Raw genomic sequence first — 13,428 nt, forward strand, 5'->3', positions numbered from 1 at the left:
CTTCCTGTTCATGCAGGAGGTGAGCTGCTCTGCTCAGCCATGAAGATCAGACCCTCTGGAACCATGGCCCAAATCTCTCCTTTCTTAAATGGTTTGGCTCAGATGTTTGGTTATAGCAATGAAACGCTAACAAAGAACTCAGTGCACATTGCTGAGTCTCACTGGGTCCCAGGGTTAGGCTCACTGTAGTCCTGAAGTAGCTCCTGGGAGATCAAGTGACAGGGTTATCAACTCTTTCCCCAACATATGCCTTTAAACCCCCAAGACTCTCCAGGAGCAATGGCCACCTCAGACTAGTGATTCACACCGTTGAGAGACGTTTGAAAACACAGAGGCTCAGGTCTTGCTTTTGCAAATCTTATCCAAGGGTTAGGCTTGAACGTGGACTATTAAAGGGTTCAGAAACATTGTCCTGGGTCCAAGATACCACTGTTTTCCAGAAGTTTTGTCTCAATAGCTCTTACCTGGGCCCCCATTGCTACTCTCCCTGACCTCCAACCCAATTCCTATCAGGAAGATGGGCATTGCTTCAAATATGCATGGCCAGCATGGCTGAACTCACATACCAAATAATTACCAGACGTCATGTTATGAATTCCAAGGCCTTGCATGTCTCAACCTGCTTACCACATGAGCTCATCTCCTGCCACTTCTGCCTCCCTCCACATTCTACAGTCTTGCCTTTTCAGCTGCCTAGAGGACACTAGGCACACCAAACCCTCTTCCCCATTTCCTACTGAACATGGTGTTCCCATGGCCAGAAGAGGTCTTCTCGTTCTTACCCATCAAGACTCATTGCTTCTTATCCTTTCTTGGACCACTACTATGCCACTCTTCTCTTTTCTAAAAGAATTTTTACATTAATATTTAATTCTAGGATTTGATAGTCTTTTTGAGAGTGTGTATTATTAGTATCAAAAGGTAAAGTCCTCTTTTATCAAAAATAAATGAATTTAATGAATAAATGTCTGGACTGAAAATATTGACGTTGAGCGTGGTGATGCACACTTGTTGCTCCAGGAGGGAACTGAGAGGCAGATGAAGATAAATCAAGAGTCAAGAATCACAAGGCCACTTTGGACTCCATGAGCCCTAGCTTCAAAGAAATACAAACCAAGGAAGCATAATGTACAAATGTTTGATACCTGATAACTAGCATGTGTGCTGGTCTTTCCAGTGTCAGGCATTTCTTACAGTGGCACCTACACCCATCATGCAACACTCCATGGCACACAGGTAGCGACAACAGTGGTTCTTTGCTGCCACCAATGATATTGCAATGCCTGCCCCTGCGCACTTCTTCAGGTTCTGCCCGAGAGCCCACGCTTGTTTCTGCCTTGCCCTCTTCCACACAGCTCATCGCTCCCCTTCCAAAGCCATGCATGTGTATTTGCTGTCATATTCATCTGCACATTGTCCTATGAAACTGCTTCCTTTGTAAAGGTCACAGCTTCAAATCCTAGACTATGTAGGCAGGAAAAAGTAGGAGTATAGTAATAAGTGCACATGATTTGGGCCTGTTGATAAAAGGCACTAATATTCCTAGCTCACCAAACTCGGTCAATCACGAAAGGCAAAGCTCAGAACGCGTGCTACTACCAAGTGTCCCTGCAAGGCTGCTCAGCCAAAGCAGGCAGTTTGGGCTTCTCTAGTGGAGGCTCCTTGCTCATCTGCTTGGTGACAAAAGCTCTCAGGTTGCAGACAAGTCCTAAAGCACAAACAATACCAGGTCAGGGACAATTGATAATTTTCTTCTTCTGATGTCATGATTCAAATTGTCCCCCCTCAACTGAGAAAGCAGATTTGCAAAAATGGTCCTAAATTTAAGAAGTGTAGGAAAAGAAAATGGCTTCTCAAGTCTCACAAGCATCTGTTTCCCTTTCAGGAGACTTGCCCGTAGCATGCAGCCATGCCACGCTGTCTGCTCCCCAACCTTGCCCTGTCCTGCCCATGGATCTGTGGGGGAGAAGTGCCAGCAAGCAGCAGGCCCGGACTAGCCACTTCCTCCAGAGGGCTCCTCTCTAGTCACCTTTAAATCCCATGTTTATAAAACCAAAACCGCATGGCAGGAGCAAAGAGCTCAGGAATGAATTGCTGTCTCGGGGCAATGTGGATTCTGTCACCAAGCCTTCCCAAAGTTCCTAGAATTGCCTCTGGCGCCTACTGAGACACTATGTCCTTAGGAAGCAGCTTTCTTAGGATAACAAAGTCAGTCACCTTCCAAAAGGTACCAGAGACCCCTGAGCTCTAAAGGCCATGGTCTGGGGTACAGGGGCAGGTCCTCTGCTCTGGGCTTGGTCCTACTGTGTGACCTCTCTGCAGCTGTTTACTGACTCTTCTAATTTAAGCTCTGAACTGGGTGCCTATGTAAGACAGTTCCCATAGTTCACCTCCCTCCCGGTCAGCCTCTGGAACAGGTTCTGTTAGTGCACTGAGAGGCCAAGGACAATCCCAGGGGCCTCTGGCACTAAACTGGGATTAAACCCAGGAGTCCAACCCTAGCATTATGTGCCTAACAGCTATGACATGCTACCTCTGCTTAGGACAAGCAGCTGGAGAAAATGCCTCTTTTCCTCACTAACTGGATGAAGTCACTTAGCCTCCCTGCCTTCTTCTCCCCCTGAATACTAGCTGCTCTTATGCCCGTACTCACATGCATGAGAAGCCCACCAGCTCACCTCTCCTGCCAATCACTTTCTTCCTCCATTCCACTATAATGCCCTGCATCTACCAGGAAGCAAAGACATGCAATGGATATCCGTGACACCATAAGCCACACCTGGACCACAGTTATGGCCCATGTCCATTCTGATATGTCTCTCATAATGATGACCTTATTTTGAAATAAAAAAAAACCTGTTTTTAGCATGAGAATGGTGTTTCTACAACTGATACCATCTTCTTGTGAATATGGAGTGACAGTGTGGCTGCAGGCCAGGTCTGTCCTCTTCAGTCTCCCAAGGGCCCTTGACTACTGTGTTCAGTAGTAACTTATCTTTGCTCTGACATTTGACCTCTTAGACTTTTATCTTCAGGCTCAATCTTCATTTGTCTAGAATTAACTCTAGACTTTCTCCATATAGGTCTTTCTTTGTCTGCCCCCCACCCACTTCCCAGCCCCATATCTCGTATAGTGTCTTGCTATGTAACCCCAGCTGGCTGACCCTAAACTCTCAGAGATCCTCCTGCCTCTGCTTCTCAAGTACTAGAAGAACATGCATGTGGTGTAGGAGGTCCTTCTGTCTGTGTGTTGCTTTTCTTGGTTAATGAATAAAGAAACTGCATTGGCCTGTTGATAGGGCAGAACTTAGGTAGGCTGGGGAATTAGAACTGAATGCTGGGAGAAAGAAGGGCAGAGTCAGGAAGCCACCATGGAGCCACTGCCAGACTAAGACATGTGGAATCTTTGCTGGTAAGCCACTGCCACGTGGCAATATACAGATTAACAGAAATGGGTTAAATTAATATGCAAGAGTTAGCCAATAAGACACTAGAGCTAATGGGCCAAGCAGTGATTTAATGAATATAGTTTCTGTGTGGTTATTTCGGGGCTAAGTTAGCCGGGCAGCCAGGATGAATAAGTGGCCTCCTTGCAACATATGCACCACCATGCCCAGCCTGACCATAGCACATTGGAAGCAAGACTGATAATTGTTCCTTCCATGACTGGATCTAATCAATCAACAACTCTTGGGAAAGTCTGACTCTGCTCCCAAAGACATGTTGAGAACCTCATGTCCCAGTGTCTACATCATCATGGACCACCTCAGAAATCCAAGCTCAGCAGTAAAGGTTGTGAGTGTGTGGATCCTGGAAGGAAAAGTGTGTTTAAAGGAAACATGGGGTCTGTACAGGTCAAAGGGAAGCAAGCTCAGCCCTTCACCAACCAAATCCAAGACTGAATCGGAACATCAGTCAGGCCTTTCCTCTAACTTACTCAAGAATAGCTGGTCTCCTTGTGAAGCCTCACACTATCAGAGCCGACTCACACCTGAAGATGAGCTCTTTAAAGGCTCCCTGACTGGGAAACTGTGACAGTCTCATTGGTAACATTTCAAAAGATGATGATCCAGCGCTTTCTTTGCCGGGGGTGGGGGGATGATTCATCATCATTTCTCCACCTCTTGCTTTATTTTTCCTGGGTTACAGTCCGGGCATCACGAATCAGCTGTACATATTTGGATCCCACAGGTGCCTGTCCAAATGGCTGGGATTTCCATTCATAGGTCCCTCAAACACACCACACCCAGAGTTTACTGAGTGAGCCAGCCCAGGATCCTGCATTACTGGCTGCTCGGGAATCAGCTGACATTGAATGAGACTGGATACAGTATCCTATAAACCATGCTTTCTTGTATCCCATGACATCTTCCCACCTTCCATCCTCCCCATCTTTCCACTTCTAGATACTCTGAGAGCATTTCTAGCTTTTCCCAACCTCCTCACCTGACCCAGCTCTGCCCCAATGCTTCCAGGACCCCCCAACACATACACACACCCGCTTTTCCATTTGAGACTCACTGTTGTCTCTGTATGGTTTTAAAGACCGAAGTCTACCAATTCACCCAGAATCTCTAAATATTCCCAAATATACCCAAGCAAAGACAAGTCCCGAGACATTGGCAATCTAATCATGGAAAGTTTTCCAACAGTCAGGAACTTTACAAGCTCACTTCCTCCTCCACCCCCAGTCTTCCCTCTTTACTGCTACCACCCCCCAAGCTCCTTCTTCCTTGATCCCATCTTTGTTTCTTCCAGCCCACCATTTGCTAGAAAATACTCAGGAAGAGCCTTGGACATCTCCACACTCCTGGCTGCCATCCAATAATACTTACTTCAGGAGGTCACAGGCCCCATCAGGGCTTCTCATTCATAACAAACCACTTTCCATCAGATAAACTTCCCCCAAGTAGCTACTTGCTGCCCGTGGTACCACTGGTTGTTAATCTGGTTGTTATGAAATCCTCTAGCAAGTTTATGCTGGAACATAAAATATTCTCTCCAGTTCGTGTCCATAACAATTACCTTAATTAATAGAACAACCTCTGGGGAGGCGTCAATATAACCCTCACCCGGCTATGCACTCATTTTTTTCTGTCTCTCCTAACTCTTCTCAAGCCAGGATCAAGCCTGAGGGTCGGACCTCTGCTCTTGACCACACATCTGTCCCTTACTGTACCTGGCCAAGCCTAGCTGTAGGAGCCAGCACTTCAACAGGTCACCTAAGCCAGCCACTTTCACAAGTTATCCTTGTATAACGCCTACGTGTCTCATCGTATGCTCTTCCCTTGTAAACAGGTTGCTTATTGCCAGCTCCTTCCCAGAGATAGGTCAGCTTCGTTACTCTGCTGCAGACTCTACGGGTAATCACTGAATGAATCCTGTAACCCTGGCAACAGAGCCCTGTGGGCAAGTCCTGTCCTAAAACTTAAGCAACCAAATATATCTCCTTCTCATCAAAATATAGGAAGCTGAGCTCATCGGTCCAGTGGGTTTCATAATTGGGCTCCCCATTTGCCCACTGCTTCCTGTGGCTGGCAGAGTGATGCCAATGCCCTTGCCCACTTTATAGAAGTACAGTGAACATCCCCCCATCTCTTCCCTGTACTGGCACCCACAGGCTCCCCCGAAGGCTTGGCTCCCCTCGTCCCACCACCCACTGGGTCACTAATTGGTGTGCACTGACTACGAGATGCTAAACTTGAGGATGACTTAGACCCTGCTCCTCCTCAGCACCCAATCATTGCAGCCCAGCTGAGGATTCTTCAGTGGGTGTCTGTTCTCTGCACCTTCCTTTATGATCTCTTCCAGGATGGCCAGTTAGTCACTGTACACTTGCTCCAGAATTATATCTTCAGAAGTCCTTTTCAGAAGCCATGTCAGTGCCCCATTCATGAGAAAAGCAAACTCAATGATAACTTCAATATCAAAGTCAATAAAATATACAACTCTTTTAAGATTATCATGCTCAAGTAATCAATTATTCTGATGACTTCTTTCTCAGGAATCTAATTCACCCCCCAAAGCTAAATCATCATCCTTCTCAAACACATTCAGGCCCATCAGACAGCCTTTCCAGTCCTGTTCAACTGGACATAAATTCTAAGCCATGACTGCCTGGGTTCCAAGCCAGAAGTGTCCCTGATCGGCAGACTGATCTAGGGCAAGCTCCTTGTCTCTCTGTGCTTCAGTTTCCTTGTCTCTTAAATAAACAGGATACTAAACCTTTCTCCACGGAATTCTCAACACATGAAATTTAGCACCACAGCCAGCACACAGTGGGTGCTTCCGAAGCGCTACTTCAGCCAGCACACAGTGAGTGCTTCCTAAGTGCTATCTCAATCAGCACACAGTGGATGCTTCCTAAGTGCTACCTCAGCCAGCACACAGTGGGTGCTCCCTAAGTGCTACCTCAGCCAGCACACAGTGGGTACTTCCTAAGTTTTACCTCAGCCAGCACACAGTGGGTGCTTCCTAAGTGCTTTCTCAGTCAGCACACAGTGGGTGCTCCCTAAGTGCTACTCCTGCTGTTACTTGTCTTAAGGGAAGGAAGAACAGCTCAGAGAGGCTGCAGCTCAGAGAACATACATTCCTGCGCAAGCATGGAATCAAATCCACACAGGAAACCACTCATGTATGGTCATGCTGACAGAGTGTTTTATGTAGAAAGTGAGAAATACCATGTTTTTTTAAAGATATCGGAGAGATGGGGATAAAATGTCCAAAGGCTAATATTTAAAACAAAGCAAGAGCAAGTATACTGTCTTTCCATGCAAACAATAAAGAATACCTATACATCAACACCAACAGACAGGATAAAAGAGTAGAGGATCTAAACAGGGGATGTACAGTCACAACCACAAAACCCCAGGTCATGTGACCTCATGGAATTAAAACAAAACAAAAAAACTCTAAAGAACTCCTAACATCAAGTGCAAGCAAGGAAGTGTGAAAACGCCCAGCTACAGGCTGATGGGAAAGCACAAAGTACAGCCTTTTAGGTGTGATGGTGATGCTGAAAATTTAAGTGTTCTTCACTCCAGAGTCCCACAGAATTGAAATGTACATCCTTTGCATCTAGATTTCCACTTCTAAGCATTTATCCCAGAAGAGTGCAGCTGCAAGCAAATGCACGGGAACGTGTGCACAGATGTTCACTACTGCAAACAGCACCAGGAAAAACCGAAGTAACCAAAGCAAAATGATTGGCAGTATGGCATGTGGTCCATCTACATAGTGGGACACTGGAAAATACTTTCCTGATGTGTGATACGTTGAATGTTTAAGTATGTGTGTAGGCATGCACATGCCACAGCACGTGTTGTGATCAGAAGACAACCTTGGGTGTCGGCACTCAGCACCCGTCTTTGCTGAGAAAGGGACTAACACAGGCATTGCTTCGCGCAGGAGATTAGATCTACAGAATCACAAAAACAAGTGCAGTCAGACAAAACAGTGAGCTCCTCAATCTGAAGCTGGACCCACAAAACTCTAAAACCAATCCCATCATACTAGCTGTCGGTCCTCAGGCAAGGAACTTCAACTCCACCTGCCTCCGCCTCTCCTGCTACCACATGGCAAATAAAAACAGTACTCACCCCAAGGGCAAAGACAAAACATCTCAGGTGTTCGGCAAATTGCCTTGTGGATGGGTATGCGCTCAATAAAGGCTTGTGGCTATTGTAGCTGCCACTACTGCTGCTGAGATGCTATTTGGTCCAATTATAAGGCAACGGCAATATGTTAACTGACATAAGGCTATAATAGTGGTACCAGGCTCTGAACCTTAATCTCCTATGCTCAGATATGTCTATCTGATGCTCAACTCCAAAGTGATTCTGAATGCCACCCAAATGGTGGTAGACTTGGGAAGATCAAGAACTCCTTAGGAGCCATGGTTTTGCTCAGTCAACAAGTCCAGATGGAGCTCCAGACATTAGCATCCCTCAAAAGCCCACAATACCCCCTGTTAAGCTCCTCCCTGCATCTCAGATGGACTAGGCCTCAGCCTTAGGATGACAGAGACAAGACCACATCTTCTCACAGTTGCTTGATACTTCTGGGTTCCTGGCTACAAGGTCAATGCCTATCAGCAACCGACCTCTGTGTAGATCTGTATTAGTGGAATGCTGTCCTTTTGACATGACAGGGTCATTAACTTTGTGATGACAAGCAGAAGACTTGCAGAAAGTTAGGCCCATTAATTTTTTCACTATGGGCAGGGAGGGGCTTACAAGGTTCTATCCCTGTCTGAGGTCCCATAGACAGTTAATAGTTTCTAGGAAGAGGTGCTCATGAAGACCCACCCGTCCCTTAAGGATTTATAAAGCTGATGATTGTAGGGAAAAGGGTTCACAAGGCCCCACCCGCCTAAGGGAGGTAGGAGTATCAGGTAGAGCCTGGATCCACTATTTCAGCTTCATAGCATCTTACACACAGCCACGGCTGCATCATGGGGATCAGAGAGCATCTCAGCGATACTGACAGCTGCAATACTTGGAAAGCTTTATTGAACGCACAACCATCCACCAGGCAGTAATAGGCACCTAATGGTTGCTGGGTGATTTTTTCCTTCAGTGGTGTAACCATCTGTAAGTTTCCCATGCTCCTAAAAGTTACACGAGTTAGACTCCCTGGCACTTTAAGCTATACTTGGGTGGAATTATTTGTTCCTGTCATTGGTGTGCTATCTGGGGCAGGGGGATGTTTGTTTTCATCGCCTCAACAAAAGCTCACACAACAACCTGTGTTTTTATCCTAGTGACTTTGCGATTTATTAGAACAAATACTTCTATTTCAAATGCAGCAGGCACATCCCTACCTTTATGAATCTTCTAACTTATGCTGGGACACAGCAACTCTTCTATTTACTCTTTTGCTTCTGGGTCAATGGTTGAACACATCAGCAGCTGAAGGAGACTTTGCGGAGCTGCCCCTCCATGCTGATCCCCAATTCCACCTGCACATCTCTGATTACATGAGCACACACATGACTGCGCGCACACACGGGATCACGGGCTCTGGCCTCAGATCGCACCACTCTGTTATATAAGTATACTGCTATCTTGCCAGTTTGTTTCACGCAGGTGTCATATTCCATGATGTCAAAGTTTTGGAATGTGATAGACTCAAAGCTGATTAGAACTGGCTGTGTTTCGTTACTGATTGATTCATTAGATTAAGTCAAGCCTGTCCTTAACTAAATTCAGTGCATTTGCTAAGAATTTGAAGACTAAGAATTTGCTAAACAGAGATAAAACCAACACTAGAAAAAGGATTCTGCTATAACCTATGCAGGCCAGAGAGACCGGGTAATAGGTAAAACATTCCATATCTCCATTCTTGCTAAAAAGTGCTGTCTCTGTGATGGTTGTAAAATGTCAATGAAATCTTTATACCAGGAATTTCATGTGCAGACTCTAATTTTAACTGATTCATGATAATTTCTGAATGAAGTTAATTTTGATCCAAAGTTTGGTATATGAACTTGAGGCAGGTACAGAATCCTGTGTTCTTATCAAAGAATTATCTTGTCCGACAGTTGTTCCCAACCCTGGAAGCCTCCCAAGAAGCAGGTGAAAATTCCAGCCAAATACTCAGCCTGCTAAGGTGCTGACCCAGATGCTGCACCAACACACTGCAGAGAAGCTAATTCTTCAGTGACGGGTGCCCTGTGCATGATGGGACAACATTCCTGAATTTGTCCTACCACATGCCCACTGCAACCGAGCACCAGTAGTGACAACCAAAAACATGCATGCCCAGGTGTCCCTTGGGTGGCAATGCCATCCCTGGTTGAGAACTACTTCCTTCTTCCCTAGGGGTTTCTAGAGCTAAGCTTATCTTGCTGTAACCTCCCTAACCTCCCCATTTTCCCTGCATGTGTCATTAGCCCTTTCTTCTTACCAAGCTCTGTCTACCCCCACCTCAACTTTTCATCCACCCATCTCCAGTTTCACCTACATCATAGGAATTTGTGATCAACAAGATCCTCATGATCTCTTCATGGAATTTTCCTCCCAAGATCTCATATATCCCAAGCTGCCCTCAGACTTGCTATGTAGCTGATGATGACCTTGAACTCTCAATCTTCCTGTCTACTATTTGAGTGCCAGAACTATAAGTATCTACCACCACATCTGGACTATAAGAATCTACCACCACATCTGGCTTATGTGATGCCAGGGATCAAGCCCAGGGTCTCTGCCACATCACACCTCCTTTTACTTTCTTGTTGTAGTGCAACTATAAGATCCCCGCAGTCCTCTCACATGGCATGGTGGGTTCCCCCTTCTTCCTCACATAATCCTCATTGGCAATTTCAGCCCATTTCCCCTCCCTTTCTCTAAAAATGTCTGTCTCCTCAGAACAGTAGTTGGTAAAATATAACCAGTGAGCTCAATCTGGCCTAAGATCTGTTTTGGAGAATCTGAACATTTAGTATATATTTTACATTTTTAGCAGTTGAAAAACATCAGGAGATTAGTATTTCATGACTTATGAAATTTACATGACAACCCGCCATTACCGCTCTTTGGTGTACATGGCATAAATCTCTATGTTCCATTCCCCAGCCAGATGTCACTGTGCACAATTCGCCAGCTCACTCTTCCGTGTCCTTCAAATGCACACATGACTGAGAGCTAGATGGTACCATGCAAGCATCAGCTGACTCAGTGAAGCTCAGAATTACCTCTGGAGAGTGGAATGCTGTGTGCAACTCAACGGGATGGAATTCAGAGTTGCACACTAGGTCCTGTGCAGTATTCATACCAGAAACACTGGAAGACAGGACAGATGGAGACTGGTTATGTGTTGAAAGCAAGCAGCTGGTTGAACAGGAGCATGTTTAGGGACGCAAATTAAGGTCAGAGACTTCCCTAACAAGCAGGAAATATGGGGTAGAATGGGATACTCATGAAGGAAAGAACCCCAGCCTGTATGTGAACTTCACTGGGTTCCTGCTTCAGGCTAGACAAACTTCAAGAACATTTTAGCCCTGGGAATGACAGCAATGTGAGTCAGATACACTGCTGGAGTTTGGGGGGGGGTTATTAATTTTTGCTAATTAGATGACCCCAAATAATTTTCTCAATAGTAAATAAAAAGGCTGTAATTTTTCTTCTTATAATCAAGTCTGCAAAAAGTAAGTGCAGAGATGAAATTCTTTATGGTTCACACATCATACAAAATTTTTTCAGGTGACAGATGATCAATAAACTCTACCTTATTTGGCCAAGGGCCAGTGTAGAAGCCATGGCCCAGTAATGTGCACTAACATCACTAAAATGTTAGTAACAATCTGGCAGGCTTACATGTGCAAGGAAGCATACATGTTCGTGGTATGTGACGTGGCGTCCTTTTCAATTCTTGAATATTTATATTTACCTCAGTAAAGATGATGTCCATATAGTATGCCAACCAATTCTCTTTCTTAAAAAGTCTGATGTTTAAGTCTTGTTCAGTGAATATGTTTAAAAGTGGGAAGGTGGGAAGTAATTTTGAGCACTGAGTCAAGATTTGAGCTTAACTCCTGGCTCAGCCCATCCCCTATTCCTGCTATTCACCACAAAGCCCACCCTACCTGCTGTCTGGCATCTATCCTGCCTTCCTGTACAAGAGGGTCTTTTCGAGAACTGAACTCAAATGAAATAAGGAAGGAGTTCCACGCACATTTCCAACACGACTTCCTTTCTGCCCTCTCACATTCTCCCATCTTTGCTAGAAGGTCGGTATGACTTGTATCACAGAAGGATAAAATACAGCCTCCGAGCCCTCCTATGTGGCACCTACAGGAACCTTGCTACAGACGAGCACCAAGTATGTCCAGGGAGTTCACAGGCTTTGCTTCCCAGGCCTCCAAGGAATGGGTCCTAACAGCTGCCTGAGTCTGAAGTATAGTTTAAGTCACAGATGTTGAGCAGGGGACACTGCTAAGCACACAATGACCATCCCCCCTTCTTTGCCATTCTTTCCCCCATTGCAGTCTTGTCTTGAGGAGACCTGCACCATGGTGATGCCACCCAGTCTCTCTCCAACAGGCTTTATGAACAAAATCATTTTAAAGTTACAAGGTTGTTGGATGTCTTCTCTTTTCAGGTTTATATTTTTAATTTACATTCATTTGCTTATTTTTGCAATGCTAAGGATCAAACTCAGGGCCTCACCATGTGTGCTAGGCAAGCACTCCATGCTGAGCTACATCCCAGCTCTCTGTAGTGTTTCCTATCTCTACAAACTTGAAAACACTTTCCCCAAACACTACAAAATTTACATTAAAGCAATAGCTTTGGCACAATGAAAATTGCATAGCGTTTGAAAAGAACAAAGCAAGCATTGTTTAGAGCAGCATCTCTCCATCTTCTCCCCACCCCAGATTGAATTCCTGTTGAGCCCAGAACTTGGAGACAATGAACTGTTCTCAGGACAGTCCCCCGAACTGCCGCCATTTTGCTAGTGTATCAGAAGATGCTGTTACTCAAGCACACAACATAAGGACCTTTTAAAAGCAGAATGAAGAGACCAGAAACAAGCACAACATGAATCAGGCAGTGAAGAACCAGTGGGGCCAACAAGGCTCACTGCACCCCTGCCTTCGGCATTTCCATTGGTTTTTAAACAGTATTCAATTACTGTGTACATTTTCCTTGACCTCCTCTGAGTCAATTCCTCAAGCCGCTAGCAAGGGGCTGTGTATTTTGTGACCCTGGATCTTGAAGAAACTCACCCAGGACTGAACCACAGTGCACCTGAAGCCTTCTCCCAACACAGCCCCTAGCTAGCAGCTTCCTTATTTTAATCTTTTCAGAAGTTAGGGGTTTTCACTAGAGTAGAGCTGGTCACACAAACTCAGAAACAGGACCATGTTTAGGGCCGTGACACAGAAAGGGACCATGCATGCTGCACATGACTCTCAAACCAGGACCCCTCCCGCTTCCTAGTTAACAGGCACATGAGCACCAGACTGCTTGAGCTATGCCTTGATGATGGAGATGGTGGGTTACTCTCTCTGCGATGGGGGCTGGGGAAACCCAAATATTCTTGATGATTGACTTTCTAAAAGTGGCCTGATGTATGCTGAGTTATTTTCTCCTTCACCAGGTAGCTAGGTAAGCTAAATTTGACTCCCAGAAATATTCCCAGGATGAGAGAGAATGGTGGAGCCACTGTTACTGATACTGATGTGAGCATGACTTGCATCCTACCGCACCACCATGAATGGGATGGTCAAGCTCTGTGGTCCATTATCCCAGAAACGAGGCAGCATCCCCCTGGATAGCTGTCTCAGGACTGTGAAGCCCAGCCATCCCTCTGCTGCACCTGTTTTCCCCAATCCTTCCAGGCCACCAGAGATAGAGTCAAACTTCTTATATTTCTTTTTTATCTACCTTATTCTCTTTCCCCAGATGAGATGTGAGGTTCATGAAG

The 13,428-nt window shown here is 45.5% G+C and overlaps 1 protein-coding gene across 5 annotated transcripts in view; it reads right to left on the reverse strand.

Moving 5' to 3' along the window:
• The window catches only part of Fhod3 (formin homology 2 domain containing 3), a 409,106-nt gene that overhangs the window by 113,967 nt on the left and 281,711 nt on the right, over positions 1 to 13,428 (reverse strand). The gene's annotated exons all lie outside the window — the stretch shown is intronic.

The sequence above is a fragment of the Chionomys nivalis genome, chromosome 14 (assembly GCF_950005125.1).
Source record: "Chionomys nivalis chromosome 14, mChiNiv1.1, whole genome shotgun sequence".
Classification (NCBI taxonomy): Eukaryota; Metazoa; Chordata; class Mammalia; order Rodentia; family Cricetidae; genus Chionomys; species Chionomys nivalis.